Source organism: Zonotrichia leucophrys, chromosome 6, assembly GCF_028769735.1.
Source record: "Zonotrichia leucophrys gambelii isolate GWCS_2022_RI chromosome 6, RI_Zleu_2.0, whole genome shotgun sequence".
NCBI lineage: Eukaryota > Metazoa > Chordata > Aves > Passeriformes > Passerellidae > Zonotrichia > Zonotrichia leucophrys.
The window spans coordinates 21603014-21623211 of NC_088176.1; positions in this window are offsets into that span (position 1 = coordinate 21603014).

The following is a 20198-nucleotide window of genomic DNA, read 5'->3' on the forward strand; positions in this document are numbered from 1 at the left end:
TCGCGAGGGATTCTTGTTTAATGAGTCCGTGCAGACGGTTTGCTGTTTGGCATTTACTTGTGTAGTCTTGTTGAAGTTTTGGTGGCTGTTGCTTTTATTCCTTTGAAAAAAAAAATCCAAGGGTTGGAACCCGTCTTCCTCTTTTTACAAAGGAAAATTGTAACTTAAAAAAGAAAAAAAAAAGGAGAGCAAAGGAGGAATTAATTAACAAGTGCCAGTCCACACTTTCCTTTACCTACCAGCTATTGGCAAGCATGTCAAGTCGATTTTATTTGCACACAATGGAAATGATTTATTTTCTCTTAAAAAGGAGTGGGCTGGCAGATATTTGAGGAGGAGAGGAGAGCGAGAGCGAGAGAGGAAAAAAAGTTTGAAAATGCCTTGAACTATTCACTGTCGAGATGGCTAATCAGTATTGAGGCTCGAGGGCACTCGGGCAGCTTTTCAATGCGGTTTTCCTTTCATCTCAAGCTGGATGGAGGCGCTCAATTAAAAGCCTATCAGTTTGTAAGTAAATCAACGCCTATCAAAGTTGTCACATCAAACAAAACGATTATTATTGCAGCCCGCCTCCCCTATTAATCTCCCTCTAAAATAATCCGCTTGACAGGTCAGGCTGGCGAGCTGCAAACCCTGGTCAGGATCACCCAAAAAACCTGGACTGACTATTTTTCCCTCGGGAGAGCGAACTGCAGAAACCTCGACACCAGCGTGCCTGCTCTGAGAGCTTGCTCTCTTGCCATTTAAGTGTCAGCTTCTGTAGATCATGTTGGAAAAGGGCGTTTAGTCTTTTAAACGGAACAGCAGCAACCCTACAGGCCCTTTAGTTTAGCTTTTTTGTTTGTTTGTTTTTTCCTTCTCCCCCCCTTTATTTTCTATCTTTTCGAACAAGACTAAGATGTTAATTAGCAGAAGCAGAGTTGCTGAGTTGTGTCTGGGTTGTGTTTCTGTGTGTAACACAATTCAGTTACATGTCTGTCCATCCGGTGCGTCAAATTTATTTCCTTTGATAGTACTTACATTTCACTATCTGCCCCAAGGTTTTTATTAAGATATACATTGCAATACATTTTTGTAGATGGTGCATCTTCTTTCTTTTTATTTCTCACATGAATGATAGTACTTCATATAAGAAGATAAGAAATGTGATGGGTGATCAGAAATAGACCACCACAATTTGGTACATTTGGAGAGAGGCTTTTTTCCCTTTTTATTTTTTTTTTTTTTTTTAATGCGAGACTGCATGTGCTCAGCTAATAACTGATGCATGTGCCCAGGTATCCAGCAGAGGTGAGGGGTATTTATTCCAGAATATTGTTAAAGTGAATAGTTGGAAAGCTTGCCAACATGAAGTAAGATTTCCAAACCTCTCCCCTGTTCGCATAGTACCTGAAAATATTTACCCTTATGATTGTAATTACTTTCCTAACACATAGAAGCAATATATATTTTACTCTGCATGAGATGTAGGTAATCGTTTTATAAGCGGTGATAATTTCAGAGCCATCTTCAAAATAATAGTCACGTTTAAGCTAACGTGAATTTTAGAAGTCAGTGGCATTTTTACTAAACGAGCAGAAAATCACTTTTGTTTGCTTGTTTGGCTGGTTGCTTACTGCTTTCGGAAACATAGCTTCACCTAGAATGTTTTCAAATGCGTTTGTCTAATTTTGTTCCTTTTGTTACACCGAGATAAGGAAGAGATTAATGCACCTAATAATAAAAAGACCCCACCCCAACCTCTTTTTAGCCCTTTGACAGATTTCCCTCTTGACATTGTTTCATGTGTAAGTGTGAAAATTTTTACTCCCGTGTCGAAATCCGTTTGCCAACAGCTATTTTCAAAATCTACCCTCTTTTATGTCTAAGGTGTTTCTTATGCAAACAGCTGTTATTTAAAATATGCCTTAAGGTAACTTTGTAGAGGGAGAGGGAGAGAGCAAGTCAAATAATTGCAATGACACGAGCAAGACTGGGTATGTTTCCTGTTAAGTGCATGGAGATTTTTAGTGTCATTTCATGTTTTTAAATGTACTACGATTAAAATCATCGAGCCCAAAGCGAGTGAACACATTTCCTAATTCGTACATAAGTAACTTGAATTGGTATTTGGCGTCTAGATTCTACGAGTGGGGGGGAAAAAAAGTCTTGTAGCTTTTGTAACACCTTGGTCTGATCACTCCATCTCAGCAATCATAAAGGCATCTTTGTGTTTATCTTCTGCGAAAGCCTGGAGGCTGCGGGAGAGAATTGTACCAACTAAGCACATATTTGGTTACAGTAATCCCTCAGAAATTAACCATGGCACACAATGGAGGCGATCTCCAGCTTTGTCACTCGGATCCCAAATGCGGAGTGTTTATTGACAACTTTGTTATGGAAACTGTGCAGATCAACCAGATGCGTCTTCCACAGGGAGGTACAGGGTAGGAACAGCGTCCTTTGAGATATGAGGAAGAGTTTTGAGGATATGGCTGGAAAAGGCACTGGAACCCAAATAATTAACCTTATCTAAACACCCTAATGACAAATGAACAATGATCCTCCACTCAATTACAAAACAGCTATGTTTGGCAGGGGCAGAAAGATATATATGTAATATATCTTCGCTATTTTCTTGAAACAGTCTAGGTCCATCATCCCAAAAGGTTAAAATAATCTTAATTTTAAATAACTATTAGCTTGTTTTCAGTTATCCCTAATGGTGCATTTAGGTCTCCTCTAATCCCCACTGCTTTCATTTTTAGCTTTTTACACCCTAAAATTAATTCCACCTAAAGTACATTTTTCATTTTGTACTGTACTAGCGACGTGCAAATAATTTACATCAGCGTTCATCAGGACTGTCCTGAAGTGATGGATCATTTTGTTGAGTTGCAGTAAAAGTGCAGAATGATCTATAATGATGTAATATATACATTAAAAGGGTGTCTGGATGATCAGAGTTTTGCTAAAAATGTAAAAGGGCTTTTTGATTGATAACAGGGTTGCTGTTTTTCTGCAAAGGCTGTCACAGGCTGACACAATGCTTGAGTTATTAGGGCAGAGAAGGGCAACCATAAATTTCCAACGTCAGGCAAAAACTCTCTTTATTGTCTATATGATGGATGGGCCTCCGTACTAGACACCAAATACTTCGTATCACCCTTAAATGGGAACACATTTTTCGTGGCCATAATTCATGTTTTTTAAATAGAAAGTTTGAAATGCCTGCCTATATTTCACAATCCTGACATATTTATGAATCACTCCCTGCATGCAAATATAATTATTTAAAGCACTGAGGTGACATATGGGTTAGAAATGTACCAAATGCTGTTAGCGGAGTGATTTTTTTTAATTCCCTAAATTGAACACCATAGAAAACTCTGCCTGTCTGTTCAGATCAATAAAGTCGAAGGTGAAGTTTTACTGATTTTGTCAGTGCCACATACAGATATTCGGTTTTGATTAGGTGAAGCTGACAAAAAGGGAGTCTTTTTGCAATTACCATTAGGTTAATGAAAGAAACACTCATCTTTCTCCTGGCACCCCCACGCAGGCATACCCGTTTCCCCCCCTTTCTTTTCGGGCGATGAACTAGCCGGAGGTAGATTTGACAGGCTTTTTTCCCCCCCCGGATTTATTTTCCGTCCAGCTGCGCTCGTCTCGGAGGGAGTGCCGGTGTGCCGGCGGGAGAGGGGGCTGATGAGAGCGGGCTCGGGCAGGGCGCTCTCCCGGCCGCTCTCCCGGCTCGCCGCGGCAGCGCGGGGCCAGCCGCCCGCTCCGCTCCGCTCTACCCGCGGGCTCGGGGCGAGCACACCGGCGGCAGCGCAGCGCAGGCGGCCGCTCCGCTGCTGGTTCGCTTCAGCTGATTGCGGGGAAAGGCATTCCACCCCCTCGGCGGGGAGCCCCGAGCAGCGGCGCCCGCGGGAGGGCACGGCGGGGCCGGGGCCGCCGCCCAGAACCGCGGGGCTGCCCCGCGGCCGCCGCCTCTTCCGCCGGGGCGGGCGGGGCCGCCCGTGTCCGCTCCGCCCGCCGGCTGCGCCCGCCCCCGCCGCGAGCTGAGGGGGCCGGGGCCGGCGGGACGCGGAGCTGCGGGGGAAGCGGCCCGGACGGGAGCACTCGCGGGTCACCCGCGCCTCTTCGCGGCGCCCCACCGCAGCCTTCGGCCCGGCTTCTCCTTTCGCGGGCGGCTGGCTGTGCCCGCGGAGCTGCTTACTCATCCTGAGGGTCTGACCCGTAACACACACCTTTGTGTTTGATTAATTGGAACTCACGTTATTTTCAGTAGAGCTCGAGGGATGTGGGAATGAAAATCAGAGTATCTTGAATATTTTTTTCTCGCGGACTTGTGTGCAAATGTGTAAAATATTTGCACTAGTCCAAACTTACTATAGCAGGCTGACTCTTTGCCCATAAAATGTTAAATCAACCATGACCAGACTCATTTTCCCATGTCAGCCAAGAGGACTCTGTAAATCAACACATTAGGGCTTCGCTGGATAGGAGCTGCGTGTGCTTCATGCAAAATGGCCCTGACAGTCGCTCTCGTGGTGCTGAGGTTGTCAGCTGTGGCTGACTGCAGCATTGTCAGGTGGCAGCAGGGAACCTTGCAGGTAGAGTGCAAAATCATTGGCGACACAACATGCAAGAGGCTGACAACTGGCACAACAGAAGGAAATTATATGGGTTGCTTTACCTTTTGATGTGATTGTGTTTTTAAGACTCCTAGATGTTTTGCAAAGCCTGTTGCACCAGCCTGGACTGCTTAGAAGAGCCTGTGTCTCCCCTGAGGGCCTGCTTAGTTGTATGTGAGCAGAGATGTTCTGCTGGAACTTCCTACCATCCCAAGGTGGAACCCACTTAGAAGCCATTACAGAAAAGCTCATCCCAAGGTCAGGAAGGAGTGTGTGATAGCTACACCTGGAAGCAAATGAATACAGTGGATAAATACAGCTAAAAAAATAGCACTGGCCGTATGTAGCTGTGCCTAAACAACCAAGACATACTCCATTCTTTGTTCAAAAAAGAATGAATCCCCCCAACTCTAAACAATAAGTGTTCTGTAAAAAGCTTCAGCCAGCCAGTCCTTATCTAAACCACTATCTCTGGGTAAGGGTTCAGATACTGGAAAGCTTATTGCTGGGTGCTAGCAGGTTGAAAGGAAATGGAGACATAATACAACATATAACAAAATAATATCACTTCTTACTACCACACAACAAATATCAGTAATTACACACATTGAATCAGATTAGATTCAGATATCAAGGTAAAGCTTTGTGCTATATTTCTTGAAAGGGGCCTCAGCTTAGAGAAATCATTATCCAGTGCTCCTTGCTGGATTGCCTCCCACTCAGAGGAGTGACCCAGCTATGACCCAGACTCGGAACACTTGTGTATAAATTTAATTTTCAGCATTACATCATTTCAGCTGGAGTCTTACCTATTTGCTCATTGTTGTGCTATGTGGCCTACCTGGAGGTAAAGAAAAGATAGTAAGAAAATGTGCCAAATATTAGAAAATGTAAGTTCAGCTTAAAAGTGCACACTCACCCACTTCTATCCTGTGGTCAAATGAGTTGAAATGACTGAGCCACCAGTAAGGTGGGAGGAAAAGAACTTACATGATTAAATTTAAAATCTTACAAGATGACAAAAGGAACATTTAAGGGTTATTTATGAAGGGATAATACAAACTCTGCTTGCAAAATTTTCCATGTTTAAAAGAAAAGGCATTAGCCAAACAAGTGCCTGTAGCAACATTTCTTCTTGATCACTACTCTCAACACCTGAACAATGAAAACTTGTTCTTCTAAATTCAATGTACTTTCTAAGGGGAGTTTTGCTTTTGAGATTAAGCACCCGTGTTATTTCATCTAATTGTAATTTTTTATTTTTAATTAACTGAGCAAAGTGCTCCCCTTTATGTAATTTATTTCCCATAAAGAACCCCTACCCCAGACTGATTTCTTTCTTTTTTCCTACATCACTCACATAAAGTTCATATCCTTAATGGATGACAAAGTAGGCAGCAGCATGAGAGTGTGAAGAGGATTTTTCCCTGACCAGTTTCATTCAGGTACTCCCAGCTCTGATAAATGTACTACATTTAGCATTATGAGTAGAGATTAAGGACCCAAGTCCTTACAGTAAATTCTGTTCAAGTAAACTTCTTAAACTGTGGCCATTGAGGAGCAGAGACTAGACAGAGTTGGCGACACTTAAGTTTCATTTCCAGGTCCACCATTAACAGCGTTCAACTATATTTTGCAGCTCTGTATCTGTGAAACAGAGTCCTGGTATTTAGTTTTCCATTACAAAGAGTTGTAATCAGGATAAGACAGTAAATGCTTTAGTGCATTACCATGGCAGAAAAATACAAGAACATAATCTCACACTGCTTGTAGAAAAGCTCCGGCATTATGCGGCGTGACTTGCTGTATAATAGCATAGTCAAATCAAGAGGATCATCTCATTCCTGTTTGAATGCCATGATTTCTTGTCAGAATTAAATATGCTGGTGCTGCTGCAAGTTCCATGTTTTGTGTTAGTCATTGGAAACAAACATGCATCATCAAGGCTTCTTATTCCTCCACTAATTTTCAAATTCATTAAATGATGTAATACAACTTAGGCATGTGATGATGACATTTGGTTCTTTAAATTAGTAGTTGCTACCTATTTCTATAATATCTGACGTTAGTGCTCTTACTGTTTACTTTATATTTATACAAGATGATGTTTTTACCCGTGACCTTGAAATCATGAATAATTATGCTAGTAGGACAAAGGTACAAATGCTATTATTATATCGCACTGGTAGTCTTGTTTGAGTGTCATTAATATACAAGGGGAAAATCAATTAGCAAAACATCATTTTTGAAATGTAATTTATTAACACTGTGTAAGAGTATTCTTTGGTTGAATAGCTCTAAGACAGAGATAATATAATGGCATTGTGGCTACTCCAGTTAGGGCTTGCACCTTCTCTTCATGTACTGAAAGATTAAATTTTCTCATTCATTTTTGTATGAAAACAATTGCAGCAGCTGTTTTTGTTCACTAATCACCCATTGTCTCATTCCCACATTCCCACATGATCTAAATGGGAACCTCCCAAATTTAAGTGTGATGCCTTCATATTTGTTACAGATATTTAATATCAAAGTATGTTAATAAAAAATGGTAATGGTTGAACTGAAATGATAATATTCAAGAAAAACAGTAAACATTACAACCCATTAAAAAAAGATGCTTCACTTTCTCTGGACTCTTGGTATCCATTTGTATCTGTTGTTGTTAATAATAAGTAATATTAATAAACCAAAGGGGGAAAAAAATCTGGATGCCTTTTTTGTTACTCATCATGAAAACTATGTAAAATAGACAGGATTTTTTTAAAGGATATATTTATAATTATGGCACTTATACAAACAACTGTGGAGCTGTAATAGGCTCCTTATCATGAAGGTAAAAGCTGTTTTGGGCAGAACTGCCTCCTTTCAAATACAGCTCTTAAAATCATTTGTACAGTAAAGAAAACTGGAGCTCAGTTGTGGATATGGAGATAAGTTGATCTTGATTTTTTTGGCCAACATTTGAAATTTCTGTGACTAGGATGACATGAAGATCTCTGTTATGTGCAGTAACAAAGGACAAGATTAGTTCAGCTGAGTTCTGGGTGAGCAACCTGGTGTAATGCAGAGAAAAGTTGAAAGGAAATATGGTTCTTTCCTGTGGCAGTCTGTAGTTCTATTTATGTATTTATTATGGAGTAATGAAAGCAGTAACATTTTTACAGTGAACAGTAAATAATCATGGGATGCCAAAATACCCAATCCAGGGTAGGGTATATTTATGTTTGTAGTATACACACACACAAAAAAAGTGCTACCTCTTGGAGGAGTGTTGGGCTAAAGATGGTTTGGTATTTTTTACACAGTCTTGGCTGCATGTCTCTGGATAGATCAAATGTTTATCAGCGGTGCCCATATATCTTCCCAGAAGGTCTGTGTATGCTTGCTTGTGGAATATTATTAAGTACTCCAGGAAAAAAAAAAAAAAACTTTAAGAGCTACAGATTTCTCCAGTTAGCTCAGTGTGGGCACTAGAATACCAAAAGATCTGTGCACAGGGGATTTCCTAAGACTTTGAAAGGCAGCATGAATTTCATCCTTAGAAGTTTAAGAACTGAAACAGGCTCCTGAAGTACAGAAAAATTAATTTAGCAGTTATAAAGACATCAAATTGATGACACCAGAGAATGAAGTGCAGAATGTCCTCCCCTGCCTTGCCAGAATAATTAGAGAACAGTTCATTCATATCCTCTCTGTTGTTTCTGCAAAAATATCAGTCGTGTGACGGGACTTCTGTGATGGAGGTGCCTACAAATTCAGCTCATAGATTATTTAACATCTGGAGAGTGGCAACGTCTTTGATACAGACTTTCAGACAGTAGCCAGTGTTACTGGCTCCATGTTTTACCTTCCAAATGTAAGGTTATTTGAATTTTTTACTTCTGCTCATATACTATGGATGACTTTGATTCTTTGCCCTTTTCCTGCTAAGGATTTTTACTTCACCTTTAAGTGACAAGTTTAGATATCAAGTTCTCGATTTTTGTCAGTTTAGGTCAGTTGTGAGCACAGTTTTGGAATAAAAATGCTTAGTCTTCTGCCTTTCTATTCCATATAAAATAAAATTGCCTAAAGATATCCACTGTAATCTAATCTATGATATTCTGATATGTACGCTATCAACTTTAACGTTTTTAAATCTTAAGTGAATATATAATATCACTGTTTAATACAAATAGATCTGAATTATCATAAATATATTTAATGCATAATGCATGTCACTCAGGTACTATTGTCAGTAATGGATGAGGAACAACACTAGGATAATTTCTAGAAGTAGAGAAAATAATTTCTCTGTAGTTCATGTTTTTCATGGAGTTGGTTTCTAATAACATTTTGGTCATAATACATTTCTAGCATAACTTAAATGACTTGTGCAAATTACTGAACTAACCTGAGTGCTTTTATTATACCCAAAACACTGCAAGTGTCTTGCATGATAAAAATTTGTATAAAACCTGTTCAGCTCTTTTGTTTGCTTCAAGTCAAACAGTAAAACATATTTTTCTTGCTTACAAAGTGAAAAAGGCCTCCCCTTACCTCTGTGTGTGAATTGTGAGGTGCCAATGAGTTGGCAGGAACCTTAATGACAACTCTGTTTTCCCTAATAGTGGGGAATCCTTAGATGATAGAGATTTCTGGAGAGAACACGTGTCCCCAGTGAAGGAGGGAGCATAGCTCAGGCACACTGTGGGCTGCAGTGGTGCTGAACCCAGCGTGACCACTCTGGGGGAGGGTGAGCTGTCACTGCTGGGAGCTGGCAAAAAGCTTTCCTTCATCTTTCCAGGACTCTGAGGTGTGCCAAGCCTATCAGAGGCCGTGCCTGCCCTGCCAGTTTAAGGTGCTCTCAGGCTTTGCTTGCGTACACTGTTCACTTTTAGGCTTCCCCCTGAAACAAATAACTTCCTTCCTGCTAACAGAAAGTTTGAGGCTGGCTCAGCAGGCAGTTCACTTTATTGGGTATTGCACTGGGATCATATAGACTCATGCTGGGCTTCATTTTCTCTGTTCATGTGAGCTACACCACTATCCAGAAGGCCTTGGAGATTCATGTGTCCCTTTAGTGCCATCAGATGTGCACCACACATTTTATGTCTCATACCAAATTGTAGAAATCTGTTGGAAAGTAATGTGGCCTTTAATTTTTTAGCCTTCTGACTTTTAACCAATGACTAAAAAAACCATGATCTTTTAGGGACACACAGGTATGAAATGAGACCCGAAAAGATCTGGCTTGCTGGAAGTAGCCCAGGCCAGTGCTGAGGAAAATTTTCTCGGTAGCACACAAGAAGAGGGGACTTGGTGGCACCTTGGCACCTTGGCATGGCTGCTTCTGATCATGGAGATGAGCATCTTGATGGAAAAGCCCTGAAAGCTACTTACTGAAAAGTGAAGGATGCCAGTAGTGCCCTTATATCTTCCCAGAAGGCCTATGCATGCTTGCTTGTAGAAGATTAGGGGAGAAAAAAAGATCTTTAAGAGCTGCAGATTTCTCCAGTTACCTGTCCTCAGTGTGGGCACTAGAGTATCAAAAGATGTGTTGCACTGGGGTGGATGAGAGGCTGCATAGTCTGAGGAACCTCTAGCTGATACAGACTGTGCAGGCGTAGAAAACTGCCGTTCCAGACTTTCCTTTACACCAGGCTGATTTCCCCTCTTGAAAGAGCCGGGTCTGTTAGACACCACAGCATTATGGCTGTCCTCTGGGTGTCCCCTAACAGGCTTTTGACATGCTGGGTGCTGTCACTAACTGATACATTGGGTCAGATTGCTTTTACAGAGCACACCTGAGACATCGTGCTAGACATGAAGCATTGATGAAGTGATTACAGGGTATGCACAGTACTAGAATGGCCCATGGCTGGAGGTGGTAAGGAACAGTTGTGGAGCCAGTTTGGAAATCAGCCCATTCCACATAAACAGGTCTTGGAGCTGAGGCTTTCTTCTCTTTCAAGGAAGAAATACAAGGCCATTATGGACTTACTCTTCAGTATCTGGCTCAGAATGTCAATGGCAATCTTAGTGACTTCTAATAAAATGCCAGGTTGGGCATAGAAAAAAATGAAGTGCCAGAATAGAGGTTGCCTCTACATTCTTGGTTCTGTTGTTTAGTTCATGGATGTGATGACAGTCTTGAGGTGTTAATGAAGATTAAATTATACCACTCCTGTATCACCCCTGCCTCATTTGGTGCAAAATCTGCAAGACAGAATGCCAAGAGATTGTGATTTGTCACTGACCCCTTTGAGAGGTTTCGTAGCAGCACAATAGAGCAAAGTAGCCTATTTTTTTTTTCACCCACACAGAACATATAGAAGTCTGATTAAACATGAGAAACCTGTAACTGTTTCCATACCAAGTTAGAGGACTAAAAGCAAGAAAGGATTATAAGTAAAGGTATTAATAAGAAAGCACTTTTAAACCAGTAAATTATGAGTACTAGATATTAATACTAAAAGTATACAGGAAAGTTATGAAGCTTTTCTTCCGAAATAAGGTTACATTTAGGATATGCACCTGCAAACACACTGGTTTGCCATTTTGTAATCAGTGATAATTATAGTATTTCAGCAACAGGGTAAACAGGAGAACCTTTATTTTGCATATCACAACACTGAAACAAAATTATTTTCTAGTGGCATTAGACTGGCAAATTTGATAGAATTAATATGATGTAAAACTATATGGGTAAATTAATTGGATACATCAATTTTGTTGTTAAAACAAGCATAAAGTAGCCTGCATTTACTTTAAGGGGATCAGTTGAAAAATCCTCTCCAAATGATGCAAAGTGGAAGTTGTGTTCAGTGTGAGATGCTTAGCCTGGCTGGGGGAGTGGGGGGAGTTTAGTAGGGGCTGTACTTCTGTGCCACTGTTTTTGCTGTGGTCTGAGGACCACATCTTGTGGAACTTCTGTAGAAATCTCTTGATCATACATGTTCACCTCTCTCCAAGAATTTGTAAAGCAATGGTTTGTTTCACAAGAAAAGATAAAGTCCTGTTAGAGCCCAAACTTTTGTCCATTGATTTTGCATTTTATTTTTATGCTATCCATTCTACAAGAGGGAAAATACTTTTCATTTTTAATTACACATGCAGAAGGATTATCACTTGTGGGCTTTATCCCCACTCCTGAGTGGTATTAGCAAGACAGCCAACCTTTCAAGCTATCCTCAGTGTAACTAACTGTAAAATTGGGATATTAATGCTTAATTGAGATGGGTATAGTAGGGCTTAATTGATTAATATATGTAAAATGTCATGAAATTTACAGGTGAATGACATTTTAGAAGTGTTAGGTAGGACTTTCTTTATATTTTAACATAACCAGTATAAATAGCAGCAGGAACTGATCATTATGAACAATTTTCACAAACACATTTACTTATCTTTCCACTGAAAGACAAATTAATATACTGTACAGTGAATACAATTTGAAGTCCTAAATGTAGAAGAGAATTAACATGCATTTCCATTCACTAGAAGGTGAATATGAATGTTAATAAATTCCCTAGTATATAACAATTTGAAAATATTATTTTCAATATGTCAGTTTATGGGCCAGTATGATGAAATATATATATATTCATTATATATAAATGGTCATTAAGCTTAAAATAGAATCTCTAAAATCAGTGCACTTGACTTCTTTTTTGCTCACTTACTTGTTTAGCTGAGGAAGGCTTTGATCTTAGCTCTTCTGCTTTAACAGAACAATTTAAAATGTTGGTATAAAACAGATACCCTCGAACTTTCCAGGTAACAAAAGATTTTCAGACCTGTGGTTACCTTAAAATTAGAGCTTTTTCCTGTTTGTGACAGTGTGGACAGTTCTGTAGCTTCAGTAACATATGTATTTTTTCATAATGAAAAATTAATGGTAGGGGAGAACTGTATTTAACATCTTGCTATGATTTTATAAGAATTAAGATTTGGAATAAGCAGAAATACTCATCATGCTGCTGCCTCTTTGAGGTTATTTCACTCGACTTTTTTTTTCCACATTGTGAAGACCTTAAATTTTTTTTCAATAATTTTCTTTTAAGTCAGACTTTAACTTAGTGTAGGATGAAAAAAGAGGAGAAAAGTATCCAAGTTAGCTGTTAGGTCCAAGGTGGTTGGGATTTTCCACAGGAAGCTCCACGTGCTGTATCCAGGCTGCTGTATCTGAAGTGTGTGTCAAGCTGTATTTTGGGTTACAAGGCTTCAGTACTATGTCTGGGATGCCAGGTGAGACCTTTCCTGACTGTGTATCACATCCTCAAGAAAGGAAAAAGAAGTTTTAATGCTAAAAATCTTAGTGAAATAGCAATAAATATTTTAATAGGAGGTTAATGAATTGGCATAAGGTGGAACAAGCCAATGGACACTGCTTATAACCATACATGACTGCTGCTGCATAACCTCATCTTTGACACATGGTTCTTTGACCATAAAATTTTCCAGCCTCTCTTACTGCATAGCATTGCTTTCAAAGTTATTTACAAACAAAACCTTCTTATAAAATGCAGCCTAATGGGTGTTTCTTTCTTGTTTCAGTAGGGAAGTCTAAGTCACTGAAAAATTCAGAAGAAATTCAAATTTAGCTGGCTAATCTGGGTACTTCCTTTTATTCTGAGAATTAACTGTGCATATTTCTCAAGAGTTTTGGACTGAGAATAAAGTAGTTTTTGTTGCTTACTTCTACTTCTTCATGAACACAATTTGTGTCATATTTTATTATTTTGTGCTGTATTTTATCCCTCTATTCTGTTGTCCTGATCCATGATATATGTTATGAAAAGCCCCGTTTTGCTGGGTTCTGTCACATAAAGCAAGTTATTCCAATTTAAATCAACAAAGTTGTTGTGGTAGGCTTCTTTTTTCTCCTCAGAGAGAAAAAAAAATTAATTTGCAAAAGTTTTATGAATAATAATATTTTAAGTTTCCTGAACCCTTTTACTATGGCTTGATGTGAAGTCTTTTTAATAATGTTGTGACTAAGTCTTAAACCACAGTGTGTGTGACTAGATCTTTTAGCCTTTACTTTTTATTACCAAGCCTTGTCTTACCAAGGTACAGAATCTTCCCCATGCGACCCAAATGTATCAGAGTGGTCTAACTCGCACAGAGTCATGTGCATGACTCTGTCACTCAGATTCACCAGTATAATCATTACTAGAAATAAATCCCAATTCATAACCCTCTGGTGCTTTTTGGTTATGGCAAGTTAATGGCATTAAAATGTGTTACAGTGTCAGCTTTGAAACTGAAATCTTACACCATCATGGTGGAACTCGTGCTATCTCCATTTTGATCCAGTGACAAACCCCGTCAGACTTAGAAGTGATTTTATTTTTTATATCCATTCAATCATTGCCTTCTTTTGCAAATATGTCCACTGGTATCTGTTTCTATTTTTATTTTGTAATGTGGACATTTCTCTGCTTGAACCAGATAGTTTGTTCCTAATTAGTCCTATATGTTTTCCAACACCATCAGCTGACAGCAGCTTTACTCATCTGAGTGGGATTCCAGCAAGAAACATGAACATGGAGAGCTTTATATGATATTGTTATCAGTCTTCTACTATAGTGTTATCAGTCCACTTTCATCTTTACTGGATAGGGACATTTAATAATCTGAAGCTCTGAATCATTCTCTTGTGATTGTGGAAAAGGTCCCCAGCATGATAGCCAAATATCAGCGTGTTTAATTGAGACAAGAATTTCCTTAAGTTTAGTATTGGTCTGTCTCTAATAATCTCTGCAGTATAAACAGGAAATCTCTTTGGTTTTAGTCTGCTATTTCTTTTGTGTTTCTCACCAAATGAAGGCTTATCAAAAGATTTTTTTTTTCTTATTTGTACAGATGGTATTGAGACTAAAACATAACATACAACTTATGGAGGACCACTGTTTGCAATGAATGATGCATTACTTTGGCTCAGCTACTTTCTTTTTATTCTCCCACGTGGATGGTGAGAAGGTCTAGAAACAGGTTTCTGTAAAGAAGGAGTGGAATACTATTGTCAAAGTTGTAATGAATCTAATCCCTTTATCACAGGACTGCTTGACTCACAAGCTGAATTTTTTTTTCTGCATTTCCTGTTCACAGTAATGTGATTTTCTTGTTAAAGAACAGTTTCTGCAGAAAATACCTTACCCTGCACCGGGCTTCTTTGTTCTTGCACTTGCATACTCATGATTTTTTTGTTTTTGAAGAACTGAAAATTGTGTGACTAAATTGTGATAGATGCAGGAGAACTTGGAGAACCTAGGACAGAAATGTCTTATAGGACCAGCAGGTACTATAGAATCTACAATTAGTCACTCTTTCTGCTTCATCTTACTTAGGAAAGGTGATTATGCATGAAGGATTTCTCAGTATATTTTTTTTATGCAAGGAGAGTAGAAGAAAGGAATCAAACACTGAAGTCACCATTCAGGAAGAGTGAAATTAAACAAAACCACTTTGCTTTCCCATGTACTCTCTCACATTTTCAAGAAGTGTAAAACCTGTTCCTTGTAGTTTTCATGTTTATGTATATCTCTATTTTAATAGACAATACATTGCTTGTGGAGACCTCTGGAACTTTAGCTTTCAGCTCTTCCTTCTTGCATCATGTGTGTGCATGTTCTTTTCCTAGTAGTGTCTCCAGATGCAGAATTAATGCTGGCTGTGCTATATTTATTCCTCCTCACCCAGAAGGATGGGTGGATGAAAGTAATAAGTGAGTAATGGGAAAAGTTGCTGTTTAACAATCTGCAGAGGATGGTGGCTTTTGTTTGGGCTGTGCTCTTTCTTAACCATCCAAATTGTTAGCAACTTCCATACATTTCTGTGGGAATCTTTTGTACTTAAAAGGTATAACAAAAACCAGCGACTGCTTTGGAACTGAACAATAGGGAGCAAAAACATTTGCTACTTAAAATACAGAAGTTATTCCATATTCAAGTGTAGGAGGTCGATTACTAATTGGACTCTATTCCTGCTTACTGCTCTTCTCAGCAAAGTATCATGTATCTGTTATCTCTGTGGAAGGTTGTGGTTCTCCCCCTTGCTGGTAGAACCTGCTCAAAGGTGGAAGATTAAAGAATGAGGCCGTGAGAAGCAGGGAAGGAACCTGTTTGTTAATGTCAGGTATTCCCACACCTTGGCTAGAACTCCTTCCTGTTCACACAATTTTCTGTTGGGGTAAAGACACATCTTTAGGGACATAGGCTCTTAGGGGCACAGGGCCCCATCCAATGTGTATTTTCAATAGTATATGCCTATTTATAGATAGGTGTCTCTTACTATGCAGTATTGTTTGCAAAACAAGATGCAGAATGTGTCTTCTTGGAGTAGTCAGGTGAATACACTTCTTTCTGAGAAAAATTAAAACTAAACAAAACCTCAGCAAAACAGACAAACAAAAATCTCCCCCTCCTCCCCTTCCCCATCCCACCAAAAAAATAAAAGGCCCCATAAACCCCTCTCAAAACCCCAAAATACCTCTGGCTAGTGTGGTAATTTAGTTCTACAATGAGCTGCCAAGACAGCTGGAACAAGAGAGCTGCTCAACGAAAGTTGCTCTGGCCCCTGCACCCACTTCCTTTGTTTTTGACCCTTGTATTCAAGCACTTCCTGCAATAATTTTGTTTTGTCTTTGAAACCAGCACAGTGTGACAGACAGTTGCTGCCCTAGACATTGTGACAGAGATCTGTAAGAAGAAAATACCTCTGTGAACCTCAAATCTGTTACTTAGAATAGAACTGCAGTGTTGTATGGCCTCAAATTAGACTTTATCCTAGCTTCAGTACCCTTTTCCCCCGAGTTCTGATTGTTGCATTCTTATGAGAAAGCATCAATGCCCAGAGATGTACAGTTGCTTGAGTATTGCAATTTACTTTCCCAGGATTGTGCAGCCAGCCAACCTGAAATTCACCTATACATAATGGATTGTAGGGAAGTATAGCACCTCAAATATGTTTTGAGTCAGTTTTAGGCTTAGAAAGAAATAATCTCTGTGTATTTGTGCAACATATAATTATAGAAGAAGTGGTAGCAAAAGCTTCCATACCAAGCTCACTGAATTCCTTCAAATTAAAAAAAAAAATCTTATGGTCTTATTATTAAGTGTTCTGTGCCTCCATGATTAGCAACAGGACTTTGAAACTTGGCAGAAGGAAAAGCCTGGCATCCTTTTGATGGCTTTATGAAAAAAAAAAATAGAGTGCATAAATTATAAGGAACTGAAACATACAATTTCTCATCTTTGGTTTGTGCTATACATTTAGTTTTGATAACATGTCCAAATCTTGCAATAATCTGCAAGGCTTGTGGATGCCGCATGTCAGCATCTTTCTTCTGTGTGCTGTACTCTAGATGGGACAAACACAATCATTCTCACCCTTTAGCTTGGAATAACTCTTGCTGCAAGTGTTGTCTACTTGGAGTAAAGAATTTATGTTTCTTGCCCATCTTTTTACTGGAAATAATAATTTTTGTTATGCAATACCTACACCAAACAAGACAAAGCAAAACAGAGTATTGTGTACAGTTAGGGTGTCAGACGTAGGAACTGGGTGGTGCAGCTTCAGTTCCCCAGATGACTACAGATAATAAATATAAGTTTTTATACAAATAATGTATCTATTCAATGCTGCATTCTATCAATTCTATTTTCATGACATAGAGTGTGAATAATGCATTAAAAATGCCAGAACTTCTGGTAATACAGAGCATTGAGGAACTTAGTGATATTTTACCTGGTTGAGGTAATTTACTCTCTGTCTATAGTCTAAAGGAAACGGAATTCTGTATATTATAAAACCCAACCAACCAAACAGCAAAATCCACTAAAAGACAGCTCTGTACCACAGCATATCTTAGGAGAAGTAAGAAATAAATTGCACAATTAATTGTTGCTATGTCCTAGTTGTTGAGGACATAACTTATTAAACATAATTTTAGCCTAATAGCTATAGCATGCTATATAATGTAACATTAGGGATTTTTAATTATATTTGGGTCATACCATTTTGGTCAAAAAAATTGTCATTACCTTTATTGGAAGTGAGATGAGATTACTGAGCACAAATTTTATGAAAGGGCTTTTTTTCCATCCCAGCTTTTATGTTCTGTGTTTTGGAAACTCAGCTTATAGAATAATGCATTTTGAAGTATATACATAAACTTACCTTAAAAGAATGCTAACAATGTTACAAAATGAAGCTTTTCAAAGACATCAGAAGATGTTGAACTTCAGGGTGCCTTTGCAATAAAACAGTGAGTGAGCTTATGGGCTGCATTAATTCACAATGCCAGGTAGCTTCACTGTGCTCATATCACACTTCTGCCATATAATAGGAAAATAATAACCAAATATATCCCAGAGATGGTTTTAGACATAATTCTGTTTTTCTTGGGGACACTGGAGAATGAAAGAGCCAAAATGCAAGAAGTAGGAAATATATCAGATTGAACGCTCTGCTCTTGAGCAGCAGGAAAGGATAAAACTCAAAAACTCTGGATGAAGGTAGAAATATTAATCCCCCTATCTTTTGCATAGGAGTCTCCACAAGAATGGAAAAATGTAAATCAAGGCCATTAGTTGACAGTAGGAAAGCAAACCCAGAGTTGTTACATGAGCCTACAGTAGTGTGAGATAACCAATTTTCATTGACTGCTTTTTTGGACTAATTTATCCTGCAGAGTTTCAAACACTCCAGCATGGGCATACTTCTGGAAAAAACCCCAACATTTTAATGTCACTCAGATGTTCTTAACTTTTATAGCACTATATCACACTGCCATACTAGTACTGTTCAAAAAAAGGTGTACCAGTGTATTGCACACATATGCAGAACTTGCTTTTCAGATCCCTTTAACCTGTTTATCATTGGCTGTTAAATATCCTTATAAGTGGCAGTATGAGAAGTAGTTTGGAGATAGGAAAGAAGAAAACCTAATTTGCAGCTGTTCAACTTAGGAATGGCAAATGACATCATCATTACTGTATTTCTTTCTGTAGGACTAAAGTTCCACTTTATTGTACTTTATCTTTTTTCTGTCAGGGTTTTTTGCCTGCATGTTTCACAGCAGGGAGTGCTAGTGATGCTGTTTCCTGGGAGACATCTGAAGTTATTAGTTTGGACATTAAACACCCTGTTTAACTCTTTGTGATTAAAAACAGGTGTAAGGGAAGCTACATATGAATAAAATTTTCCTCTGGCAATACAGAGGAAAATGTCTGTACTACAGTCAGTCTTTCTCAGCTAAATTGATTTAGTTTGTATTCATATCATATTGCTGTGGATACTTATTAACAAATATTTTGAGACAATATTTTCATTATTAGCATCAAGAAAGTAAGTTTTATGGATAAACTGTGAACCAAATTTTCTGAAGGTCAATTTGGAAAAATTCTGTTATTTGCCTGAGATTTTTTTGTCTGAAATTATTTGCTTCAGAAAACTGCTCAAACACACTATTTTGTCAGGAGAAATTATATATATGTGGGTTTTCTTAAAAGTAGACAATAGTTTATTTGACTTACTCTGAAATATAGGACAATTGTATTTGTATACATGGAGGCATACATGCATAGTGCGCTGCAAGCTGGAAAACAGACCATTTTGACTAACTCAAATATTTGTATAACTTTCAGTTAATGAAAAAGTCAGGACTGCTATTATTCCCTCTTATAAATGTTCAGTGTTCATTTGAGATGGGGAAATGCTTGTATGCAAAGGCTTTATATGAAATGACATAATTCATTTGGTGCTTGGTGCTATGCCATATTTACTGGTTTGTATTAGCTAATTATTTAATCAGTTGGTCAATGAGATATTCTGATTGTAACTGAGTACACATTTTAAGCAACTGACTCCTAAAATGGCACAAAGCTCTGTTATTATATGAAGAAGTTATTTCTAAAAAGCGGATCTGATGGGTACCTGCCATGGTTCCAACACATTGCTTCCCACTTGTTTGGAGCTGGTTTCCAGGTATTATTTTGAACTTATAATGCTCTTTATTCAAAGAACAGGTCAGCATATATACATATGTGTGTGTATATAAGATGTACTGAGCATATTAGTGTTTCTCAAAACCTCCGTTATTTTAAAAGTCCATGTTGGTTTTGTCTGTATGTAACTGAAATATCAAGCAGTTTTGGCAATACTCTGTTAAAAATTTTAGGAAATCTTATTGAATGGCCTATACAGAAGTGCCACCTTCTGCATCTAACTGCAGTGAAAGTGATTATTTAAATAAACAAGTGATTTATATATATTTTTTAATATACATACACTGTAAAAAAAAGACATTTCAAAGGTCAGCTATAGCCAACTGTCACATAAACTGTTTTAACCTCTGCAAAGAATCCTCACAAAACTTTCATCTTCTGAGGAACCCCAGAAAAATATATTCTGTATATTCTGTAAGTACAAACTTAGTCCTTTGAAGCTTTACTCATATAGGCAGCTCCATCAAAGCTAAATAAAACCTTCAGATGATGCAGGCTGTGTTGGGCCAGGACTCAAGGTAATGTTTTGAGATGCTCAGAAGTACGAATACATATGGTAAGGTGAGGAACAGCCTAAACCCAG